Source organism: Brachyhypopomus gauderio, chromosome 12, assembly GCF_052324685.1.
Source record: "Brachyhypopomus gauderio isolate BG-103 chromosome 12, BGAUD_0.2, whole genome shotgun sequence".
NCBI lineage: Eukaryota > Metazoa > Chordata > Actinopteri > Gymnotiformes > Hypopomidae > Brachyhypopomus > Brachyhypopomus gauderio.
In genome coordinates, this window is record NC_135222.1 from 24,494,027 (window position 1) to 24,506,346 (window position 12,320).

The following is a 12,320-nucleotide window of genomic DNA, read 5'->3' on the forward strand; positions in this document are numbered from 1 at the left end:
TGAAAACGATTGAAACCATCGTTAAATACTCACCCAATTAAATCCACTGGGTAATGTAGGATCTGGTAAATGTAGACGTGAATGTAGATAGCAGTATGTCCTGCTTCACGTCCCGCTTAGCAATAACTGAATAACATGAACGTTCGTATGATTGGAACGCAATTTGGCCTCTATGACGCCACAGACGGCCATCATTGAAATTGCCGATTTTGGAAGTGCTATGTTTGCTTATCACGTCAATATGATAATTTATATATATACAGGCCCGTAGCCAGGGGGGATCGAAGGGTTCGTTCGATCCCCCCCCCCCCCCCGCCCCGGCACCATCTCCCGCACCCGCACCCTCCCTCCGTACACACATGCCCCTCAAGATAGGTAGGCTATTCAATGAATGAATTGTTAATCTCCGGTGAATATACAGACAAACAAATAAGGACAGCAACAACAGACTCACAACAAACTTATAACAGTGTTGCCAACTCTCACGCAATGAGCGTGAGACACGCGCATTTGACCGTTTTCACACGCTCACACGCCATACATCCGATTTCTCACGCTGAAAAAAAATCTAGTTTATTTATCTTCGATCTACATCTATGATTCGGGTTTCCATCCAAACCTTTCGAAAAAATAATGCGCAATTTCCAAGTTTCGGCAGAAAAAAAATGTGAATTAAGCCTTGTTTCCATTCATTACAGTTATGCGAATAAACTTTAGATCACGTGAGAGGACGCCAAACAATAGTGGTTTTACGTCCATCTGGCAGTTACGCATTTTTGCACGTTGAGGTTGTGAAACATTTTTTTCTTTTCCTTTTCTTTACATGGAGAAGTTAAATTCAATTTTTGCTCTCTCCAGAACTGTTTTTGTATGCATTTGCCATCTTTACATCGCGATCATGTACAGAACCACTTGACTTGAGGCATGATACGTCATCGTTTATGCGAAAAACCCTTTTCCATCCAGTTTTTCCGAATTTTGGCGATGCGATAGTCTAACTTTTCCACCTCCTCCTAGCGTAAACATCTTTTTGCGATATTTGGTCTTTTTCCATCCAGCTTTTTTCATGCGCATTTTCAAAATGCGAAAACCCACTGAGTTACTAGTTCGCTCTGGCGCCAACCACTGGCGATCGATCGCTATAGGCGCAGCATAGAGGAAACATATAAGACATAACCCCCCCCCCCCCCTCACTCCACTTTTGGGGGAAAAAGATCCCCCCCATCACAATGCTGGCTACGGGCCTGTACATGGATGTAGTTTTGATTTCATAAGTGGGGGGGACACAACCTGGGGTGGCGAACTGTTGAGCGGGGGGGGGGGGGGGGGGGGGATGCTGCATGATCCTAGTGCTAGATTTGTCGCTATTTGGATATTGGTTTTTTAACCGTTAAAAAGTGGGGGGACATGACTTTGTCACTACTTAAATATTTGGTTTTAACTGTAAAAACTGGGGGGGACCAAAACCGGCTTTTGAAAAAGTGGGGGGGACATGTCCCCCCCGTCCCCCCCCCCAAAACTACGTCCGTGGGCCTGTATATATATATAAGATCATCAAAAGATCATTTCAACCGACCTCAGTAAAATGTTAATAATAATAATAATAATAATAACAATAATAATAATAATAATAATTATTATTATTATATATATATTCGTGTGTATAATTATTATTATATTTTATTGTTATTATTATTATTATTATTATTATTATTATTATTATTATTATTATTATTATTATTATTATTAACATTTTACTGAGGTCGGTTGAAATGATCTTTTGAAAACCTGAGCGATTAAAAACAATGCCCTGTAATGCGCCACCACCTCACACACACCCGACCTCTCTCTTCCTTTAACACCAGATGCGCTGCAGCAGCAGTTCAGTTCAGCGAGGTGAAGGAAGCATCTTCAGCACAGCACGCACGCTCACAGATAGACTTCTTCTCCCGTCCCCACCAGCCAGGTCACATACACATCAAGTCAAATAGTACCGTTTGCCCTCTAAGCCCAACGTGAAATCATTTTCTTGTGCAGTAAAATGTCTCATACAGCACCAAACTACTAAGCATTTTTAGCCGACTGGTCACCATAAACTAGTCGCTCTAGCCCAAATCAATGATAGATAACGCGAGGACGACCACATACAAATAATTAAGGTAGAGTTTGCAAATCTATGTGTTAAGCTGAACGTCTTCTGTTGTATAGGTTTTGTTAGACAACATAAATTAACACATTCATTTGTGAAAGAAGAAACGAGAAGTTACCCATTACCTGTGAAAAATGCATCTGCATTCTTGTAATGACAACACTCAGTAGCCTATAACTCCTTCTCGTACTTTTTGGTCTTTTTACTGTCTTAATTGTAGGCCTATGTTGATTTACTAATTGCAAAATATATGCAACAAGACAAGGCCTGCAGACAGTGGAGGGTAAACAGAAGTTAACTGAAGGACATGACTGTATATAGTTAATATTGGATATGAATTTTATCAGTTGGCTGCGTGACTTTTTTCCACTGACAACTCACGTTTAGAGAATGTTACAAATAAAAGTCAAATTTCATTCAACATGTGCTTGTAATTTTTTAATAATGAAGTGTTCCACGTGCGCTAAAAAGGACAACTGGGATTTTAGTTCTTTCACCTTTCTCCATCTCAGCTCGCTTTTCGGAGGAAAGTCAATGTCATAGTTTTTATGAACAGTCCGAAAATGCCGCTCCACGTTTCCCTTGTTTGAAATAGCAACGGCACACTGACAGATGAGGCAAACGCACTTGGAATATCAATATGACATAGTGAAATATAGTGAATATGACATAGTGAAATATAGTGAATATGACATAGTGAAACAAATCCTCCTCCCGTTCTGTATGAAGTAGGTTTGAGGCTTCTTACTCGGACCAGGTACGGCACTCATTTTTATACCCTTTGTTGTATTTAGTTTAAATAAATTGGAGGCTAGCTACGCTGCAAAGTAACAGAACAAGTTAGCGCGGTTTAACGCGCATGCGTAGGTTGTCAGCAGTTCAGACGTCAGATCGGCTACCTATGTCAATCAAAATACAGCCGTCAGTGCAGATGATGGATGATAGCCTGTCAATTATTCCCTACTTTTTAATGTCATGCGATCTAGTCACACTTCCTTCGCCATCGACCAGTAGATCGCGATCGACGTATTGGGCACCCCTGCTGTATACACATTACACTGTAGTCCTCGCACAATCGGCGGCTCAGATCTTGGTTCCAGGCAGGGCTGTAAGGGTTGGGTTCAGCGCTATACCGCCACTGGCCACCAGAGGGAGCCAAAGGACAAATCAAGCCAGATGAGCTCTCACCAAGACACTGGTTGCTGATCTACAGCTTGGCCGGGATCTTTAGGTAGAGATTGTGGGCATTGGCGTAGGAACCGGGGGGATGGAGGGACGTCTCCCACCCAATATCAGAAACAGGTAGATTTGTTCCACCCAGATTTGTTCCACCCAGATGTGTTGTTTTAAAAACTTTTGTCCTAAAAGCGCGGTTTGGCAGCGTTCGCAATTCACGCGCTGTGTTTGTTGTTAGAAACTTGTCAGGTGCTCTCTGGGTCTTTCGCTTTCTTAAGGCTTGTGTTGAGATGTTCAGAAATATCCCGCACTCATAGCGTCACTGACCCGAGCTCTCGCCTCGCTGCAGCGTCGGTAGTTTGTGCCAGCGTTAAACGCGAGGTCAGTGAATAGCTAACGTTTATATTAACGCTTGTCAGAAAGCTCTCTGAAACGTAAAGTTACATTACTCTCTGGCCAGGTATAAAATATAATAAATAAAACAAATAAACAAACAAATAAATAAAAGTACACCGTCGATTGAAGTGCTTTCAGTATTGCAGTATGTAATATTCCAGAGTGTGCTGTTTGGGACACAGCCTTACTGTCTAACATTAATGTTAGTCTTGTCTAGTCAGGAAACCTTAACATACATTTTTTGTCATTTCATTTCAGCATGCCACCAAAGAAAAAAATAATAAAACAACAGGACACAACGCTCCTGAGTTTTTTAAAAGCCATATGCTTTATGCTATATGTGAATATAATCAATACATTGCATGCAGAATTTATTTAAAGTTGTGGACAACAGTATCATGTATTATTATGTATCTTGCTTAGTTTATAAAGTGCCCTTTGAATTGGATTTATCTAATAATAAACATACATACAGAAAATGTTGTATTTTGTTTTTTTTTATTTATTTGCAATTTACCGTAATTCCACAAATGTTCTTATTCTTATTTCTTTCTTTTAAATTGTGATTTTTCACTGCAATCAAAATTTGTCCTTTGCTTTTTACCCATCTGTGCAGTTAGAACACACACACACACTAGTGATTACTAGGGGGCTGTGGATCACACGTGCCCAGAGTGGTGGGTAGCCCTAGCCCGGCGCCCAGGGAGCAGTTGGGGTTAGGTGCCTTGATCAAGGGCACCTCAGTCATGGCCTCAGGTCTGGGAATCGAACCCTCGACCTTCCGGTCACAAGACCAGTTCCCTACCACCAGACCATGTTCTACATCACTATACATACAGTGATTAACTACCTTACCTACAGTAGGGTGGGCTTTGATTTGATAGCAAATTTGTCCCCCCCCCTCAATGTCAAACCCGCTCCTACACCCTTGCTTGTGGGACTTGCTTTTGGGCCTCTTTTTCTCTCGAGTCCCTCTCTCTCCGATCTTGGGTTATTTTCTCAATTTTTCAAGATATTGCTGTCTTTATTGTTACCTTTTGACTACTCTTTTGTTGTTATTTGCCTCATTGAATGAGGGAGCCTCTCTTTCCCTATAGCATCCTTTGTTTTCTTCCCCCCAAATCGTTCAGGGATTTTGCCCTTTTCCATTTATCCTCTACCTTCTCCTGGCTTTTCCCTTTTGCCATTGTTTGGTTCTCACTTCCAGTTATAAGTAGACTCAGCTATTTACTCTTATTTACCCAAAACCTCAAGGTGGCTCACCTGGTTCACCTCTGGCTAGCCATCACGTTACAGGGGCATTGACCTTATGCTTCCTCACTCAAGGGTATTAGCCATAACCTTAGTCAGAACAGAGCACACCTTTTCAAGCTCTCTCATATGTCTTTCAGGAAATGTAAAGCTAGTTATCGTTGGCAGCTGGTTAGCTACCCTTCACATTTTCTTAGACAGGCCAACAGACAGACAGACACGTCCACCATGATGTAAACCAGACTGTTTACAAAACCCTCCCAAAAGCAAAAGTCATCATGGCAGACTGTGATGATGTTATCAGCAGTTTTCCACTTAGTCCCCCTAAATTATCATTTTCTGTTTAAACTGTTTCTGTTTCTAATGCAGCACTGAGGTACTCTGAATGTATTATATTGCAGTATTGAGTACTGATGTACTCTGAATGTATTTTAATGCGGTACTGATGTACTCTGAATGTATTTTAATGCAGTACTGATTAGGGAAAGTTGTTGAGCAGGGGGGGGGGGGGGGGGTGTGTGCGAGTGCGAGTGTCAATTGCTAAGCGGGAAGACCGCTAGCAACCGCGGACAATCTATAATAGTAGCAAAAACATAAACGATGCAACGCTTTGGTGCATGGCACTATAGTGAGCTATTTTTAAAACAAGCCCGCGGGCGACTCGTGACGCGTTGGTGACCCCTGGTCTAAGGCAACGAGTTCCATAATGTTTGGTGTAATGTCCTTTGCCTTGGCGCCATCACTGGAAAACCTTTTTGCTAGCTTTATCCAAATAAGCGCGTGCAGGTGGCGATTTTTGCTTGCGTCATCACAACACATTGTTTCGGCCGTGTTGTTTCGGTGATGAAAGTATTTCGCAAAGTGAAACTTTCTTCTAAAAGAGAGAGAGGACCATTGCACCATATCATATAGCAAGCAGTGATGAGTCCTATTTGCTGTTCCTGTAATAAAACGCAGAGCAGAGTGATATAAAACATCCAGCTTTTTCAATAGCAATTGTGAAGAATGCATATAAATTATATCACCATAGTCTAAAACTGATAAGAATGTGCTCTCTACTAACCTTTTTCTTGCTTTGTATGGGAAGCACTTTCTTTGTCTAAAATAAAATCCTAGTTTTTTTAAGAGGCATTCAATATGTGTATTAAAAGAAAATTTTCCATCAAGCCATACTCCTAGATATTTATAAGAGGAAACCCTTTCTAACTGTGTTCCATTAGTGGTAAAAATAGACCCATTACATTGTTTGTGTGAACGTGTAAAGACCATGAATTTAGTCTTTTTTGTATTTAGAACCAGCTTAAGCCCTACAAGGGAATTTTGTACCAGATTAAAAGCAGACTGTAAGCAAATCACAGCCTCTTCTACTGATGATGCAATGGTGTATAAAATTGTGTCATCAGCATAAAGATGTACTTTTGTGGGACTTAAACCTACACCTAAGTTATTTATATAAATAGAAAACAGAATAGGGCCTAGAATTGATCCTTGGGGCACACCCATTTTAACTTCTAAAGAGGATGAGGTGCAGTTATCAATGGTTACACATTGAGATCTACCACTCAAATAATTAGAAAACCAGTTAACGACAGGGGGGCTAAAACTTACACTTTTCAATCTTTGCAATAAAAGATCATGACAGACTGTATCGAATGCTTTAGACAAATCAATAAAAAGAGCAGCACATGAGTTTTTGTTGTCTAAAGCAGAAATAATATCATTTGTCACTGATGTTATCGCAGTAATCGTACTGTGTCCTTGCCTAAAACCAGACTGCATAGGACTTAAAATGCTATGGCTAGCCAAGAAATGTTTTATTTGTTCATTAATAAGTGATTCAAATAATTTATCCATAACAGATCGTCAGGAGATAGGATGATAATTGTCCAAATTAGTTAGTAGGGTCACCACCCTTTAATAGTGGGAGGACAAGGGCAGATTTCCAGGAATTTGGAATAGAGCCGCTGATCAAACTGATTTAAAATAGCAGAAACGGGGTCAGCTATCAATCTTACAGCTAGTTTAAGAAAATATAATATAATAATAATAATAATAATAATAATAATAATAATCTTTATTTGTATAGCACCTTTCATACATACATGCAACTCAAAGTGCTTTACAGTATAAATAAAATAAACATTAAAAGGAGATAAGACAAAAAGACAAAAGGAAAATGTTAAAAGAAATTAAAGATAAAAATATAAAAATAACATAAAAAGTAAAAAGGTAAAGTAAATAAGATAATAAGAAGTAAAGTAAATAAGATAAAACTATTTAGATAATTGGATTTAAAAATAATAGACAACATAATGTAATAAAGTAAATAAGATTGAGAATTTCTTAACTAAAAGCGGATCTAAACAGGAATGTTTTGAGACTGTTCTTAAAACTATGCAAGGATGAAATGCCTCTGAGCTCTTTAGGAAGAGAATTCCAGAGCTTTGGGCCATAGTGGCTAAAAGCACCCTCGCCAATCTTTAATCGGCTTTTAGGAATCACCAGTAGATTACTGTTTGAAGACCTGAGAGACCTGACTGGAACATATCTAACCATCATTTCACTGAGGTAAAGAGGGGCAAGACCATGAAGACATTTAAAAACCATCACTAGAACCTTAAAATCTATTCTAAAGCTGACAGGTAACCAGTGCAGTGAGTGGAGTGCAGGTGTAATATGATCTCTCTTTCTCCTGCGGGTCAGAACCCTTGCAGCCGCGTTCTGAACTCGCTGTAGGTGCGAAATAGAGCTCTTTGGAAGAGCAGATAGAACAGCATTACAATAATCTAGCCTTGATGTGATAAATGCATGGACAAGTTTTTCACTGTCAGCAGGAGAGAGCATATCTCGTACCTTAGTGATGTTTCGAAGGTGAAAGTAAGCTGTCTTGCATGTAGTCGTGATGTGTGATTTGAAGTTGAGCTCATTATCAAAGGTGACGCCCAGGTTCTTAACACATTGTCTGGCATTCAGATTCATATGATTTAAATAAGTCTGGACATCATTCCTCTGTGAATCACTGGCTCAATATGATATGGCTCAATATGATCTGACCCAGCAAGACTTTTTACAGTTTAAGTTTAAAAGCCCCTTTTGTACCTCATAAGCAGATATGTATGAAAAATTAAAAGCATCCAAAAGGTTAGTAGAGACAGTTGAGGATTCACTGCCCACATTAGAGGTTGAGAGGGTCGCCTGTGTCACCATTCCTGCCATAATAAAATGCCTATTAAAAACCTCTACTAAATTCTGTTTACCCCTCACTTCTCCTTGTTCTGTTTTAACAGCTTCAGGTATGGTGGGGGGTGGCATATCCCCGGAGGTAGATTTAACTAATTTCCAAAATGTTTTAGGGTCATTTAGATTTTCTTGTATTAGGTTTAAATAATGCTCACTTTTTGTATTTTTTATTAATCTTGTACATTTATTTCTTAAAGCCCTGTAGATTAATCAGTGTTTATCATCATTAAACCGTTTAGCTTTAACCCAAGCCTCATTTCTTTCTCTAATGGCTCCTGCAAGTGTTTCGTTAAACCATGGGTTATCCCTACCCTTCACCCTATATCTTCGTAGAGGTGCATGCTTGTCAATTATAGATAGAAATGTGTTTCTGAAATAATCCCATGCCAGATCTACATCATCCATATAACACACTCTATTTAAATCACTTTGATGGATGTCATGCAAAAAAGCCTGCTCATTAAAACATTTATAATTTCTTTTCAAAATAATTTGTGGTTTCACTTTAAATGCTTTACAGTTTCGTACACAGACGACTGCACAGTGGTCACTAACATCATTAGAGAAGACGTGCTGTTAAAAGTGTGTGTTAAAATGCTGTTAAAAGTGGCCATGTTGCCACGTGTTAGTGGGCTTTTGGTTATTTGTCTGGCCCAGAATGTATGTGTCCCCATAAGGGGTAATAAATGTATAAATTGACTCTCCTTGTTGTGCTCCTTTGCCTTCGGTCACACCCTGACACTTCAGACGTGTCCCTCATCTAGAACAGCGGCTGTGTCCAGACGTGTCCCTCATAAACAACAGTGGCTGTGTCCAGATGTGTCCCTCATACAGGTTGTCCTGGCTGCTCATTCACAACTCCTTTTTCACTTTTTCAATGCAGCACAAACACCAAAATATTTTGCTTTGTGGGAAAGAATTAAAAATAATTTAAAATAGAAAAAGTAAATGATAAAATCATTACCCAGCCCTTTAGGTATTTTGACCAACATGGTTATTCATTTCAAAACAGCCAAACTTTAAATGTGTTACATGTCTACTTATCATAGTTCATAGCTATGTCTAGTAGCATCCCTAAAGCAGTTAGGAATCTATACCAAATGCTATAACAAATGAATAAAGCATATCTAATAAGTTGCACTAATACCATTAGAAAAATTTGCATCTTACCAGTATACTTTATATACGTGGTAGAGAAAACTTTTAAGTCGCACCAATATGTAAATTTATCAAGTGACGACAAATCATAATGAAACTGTTACTTTTAGGTTTGCCAATGTTGGATATATTTTACGTGCAAACTGATTTACTTGAGTATCTGAATGAAAAGATTTATAATGTATTCTCTTCATTTCATGTTAAACATTTTCATCTTAATGAGTAGGAGTATGCCAACGAACTCTTCTTCCGCAAACGCCTGCAGAGTGTGGTAAAAACAGCCACAAAAATCACAGGGATTAAACAGCCCTCTCTGAAAAGCATTCATCAACGCAGAGTCCACAGGAGAGCCGCCTCCATCATCAAAGACCACACCCACCCCCAACACAGACTATTCACACTCTTACTGTCATCAAAGACCACACCCACCCCCAACACAGACTATTCACACTCTTACTGTCATCAAAGACCACACCCACCCCCAACACAGACTATTCACACTCTTACTGTCATCAAAGACCACACCCACCCCCAACACAGACTATTCACACTCTTACTGTCAGGCCTGGAGGTATAGAAGTGATTTACACCTCACAAACTCTTTTGCACTAACTGTCAATTGCACTACATTATGGATTACTGCAAAATATTTATTACTTAATGTATCCCACCACTGTACAATGTAAATAGCTCTACTGTATAGCACTACCATTCCAACCATTGCACATTGTAAATAATTCTGTTTTTGTATTTTGTATTTCTTTGAGAGTACGTTTGTTTTTATATTTCCATTATTCTTCTATTCTTCTGTTTCTTATTTATTTACATTATTACATCCAGGGCGCACAGCAATGTAGGAATTTCATTGTACAGGGGAGTTTGCTCCTTACTGTGCATATGACAATAAAGCTTTGAATCCTTTGAATCCTTGAATCCTTCTTGACTTATCACTCATGAAGCACTGTTCACCCTTCAGACTTACTTATCTTTATCGAACAGTAAAACCAACCCATCACTTACGGTGTAAAGCTATTAAATCTCACAGCACATGCAGTTCATATTTGTTGTTTTTTAAATGGATAACATGGTCCTACATTCATTTAGATGGATAACATAGAACTACAGCATAAAATACCAGCCCCACAATTCAGAAATCCAGACAGTCCTGGGTGTTTACAGTTTACACATACATATGATTGTTTACAGTTTACATATTGTTACCTGTTACCTGTTTCAAAATTATTTCAGGACTATGCTCGCTCTCTCTCTCTCTCTCTTGCTCTCTGTCAGCTCTGTTATGTATCATGGTAACAAATTGGAAGTCAAACATTGTCTGGAAGTCAGACAATTACATGTAGCTACATCCAGCTAACTTTATTTATAAAAATGTCAGAGTGTTATGAAACAATCATGAAGCCACACCCAGAGATGATTCTCCTGTGTTGCACATGAGGTAATACAAAACTCTTTAGGTGGGACTACTGCAAAATCTAAAGCCCCTATTGGCTGGAAACAAATGAAGGATGACAGACTGACAAAAAGACCAATCAGTGTGAAGAGTAGTACACCAGGCATGCCATTAGATGTTTTGTTCTCCTCCAGGGCTAATGACAGTGGAAAGTGATACACGTGCTGAACTCTAGTCAAGTTCAAGTGGGCAGCACGGTGGCTTGGTGGTTAGCACATTTGCCTCTCAGCACTGGGGTCTTGGGTTCAAGTCCCTATCTGAGTGGAGTTTCCATGTTCTGCCCGTGTCTGCGTGGGTTTCCTCCGGGCTCTCCGGTTTGCTCTCACAGTCCAAAGACATGGAGGTTAGGTAAATTGGCATTCCCTGACAAATTCTCCCTGAGTGTGTGTCTATGTCTCTTCATGTCCATTAAAAGCAGTTGTCTGAGTATCTGTGCATGAATGTGTGTGTTTGTATGTCCAGTGGTGGATGGTGCTCTGTCACTAGGGTCTATCCTCTCTCCCCTTCCTGCACCCCATTCAGTCCCCCAGGGGGCTGTGGATCCTGGTAGAGAGTACGCTGTGCGCAATTGGCTGCCGCTTCTTGCCGGTGTGTGAATGCAAGTGTAAGAGTTGTACCTGCGTTAAAATTGTAAAGCGACCTTGAGTACATTGAAATATAAGTTGAACGTTCATTCATTCAATTTCAGGACATATGAGACGGAGGAGTTAAAGAAGTGAAGGTCAAATTCTCAAGGTCTTCACAGCTGGTCAGAAACTAGACGGTCCTCACACTGGTAACGTACCAAGTGTAATTACAGTTTCTAGTCATTCCAGCCATTGAGTAGTCTGCTGGCTTTCACTGAGCCTGCAAACCATGACCAAAATAACAGACTATATAGAAGCAATGATGGTAACAGAAGCAACAGATTGTACACTGTCTGTCACAAAAGTTGCACCGGTTTTATACTGATTATATTGCACAAGTATATTGCTCCAATGTAGTACAGATTAAATATCAACTGTGAGTGAACATATTACACATGCCTGGAAATAACTAAGCTGTGTTTGAATTTAAGGCCATGATGGCTTTAGGGTAAAAGCTGTTTTTGAGGTGGGTTGTCCTGATTTTAAAAGCCCTGTATCTCCTGCCAGATGGCAGTAGTTGGAAGAGACAGTGTCCAGGATGTGACGAGTCCTGTACAATGTCTATGGCTTTTTGGCTGCATTGAGAGGTGTAGATTTGGTCTAGAGTTGTGAGATTGCAGCCAATTGTATTCTCTGCTGACCTGATGACTCTGTAAAGCGCTTTCTTTTCTTGTGCTGTACAGCTGCCATACCACACACACAGTCCATACGTACGTATGCTCTATAGAGCTGTGACAGAAGGCACAGAATAAATTTTTGGGAAGGTGGTTCTTCCTAAGTATTCTCAGACAATACAATCTCTGCTGTGCCTTCTTTAGCAGCTCTCTGGTGTTCGCACTCCAGGTCAGATTATCTT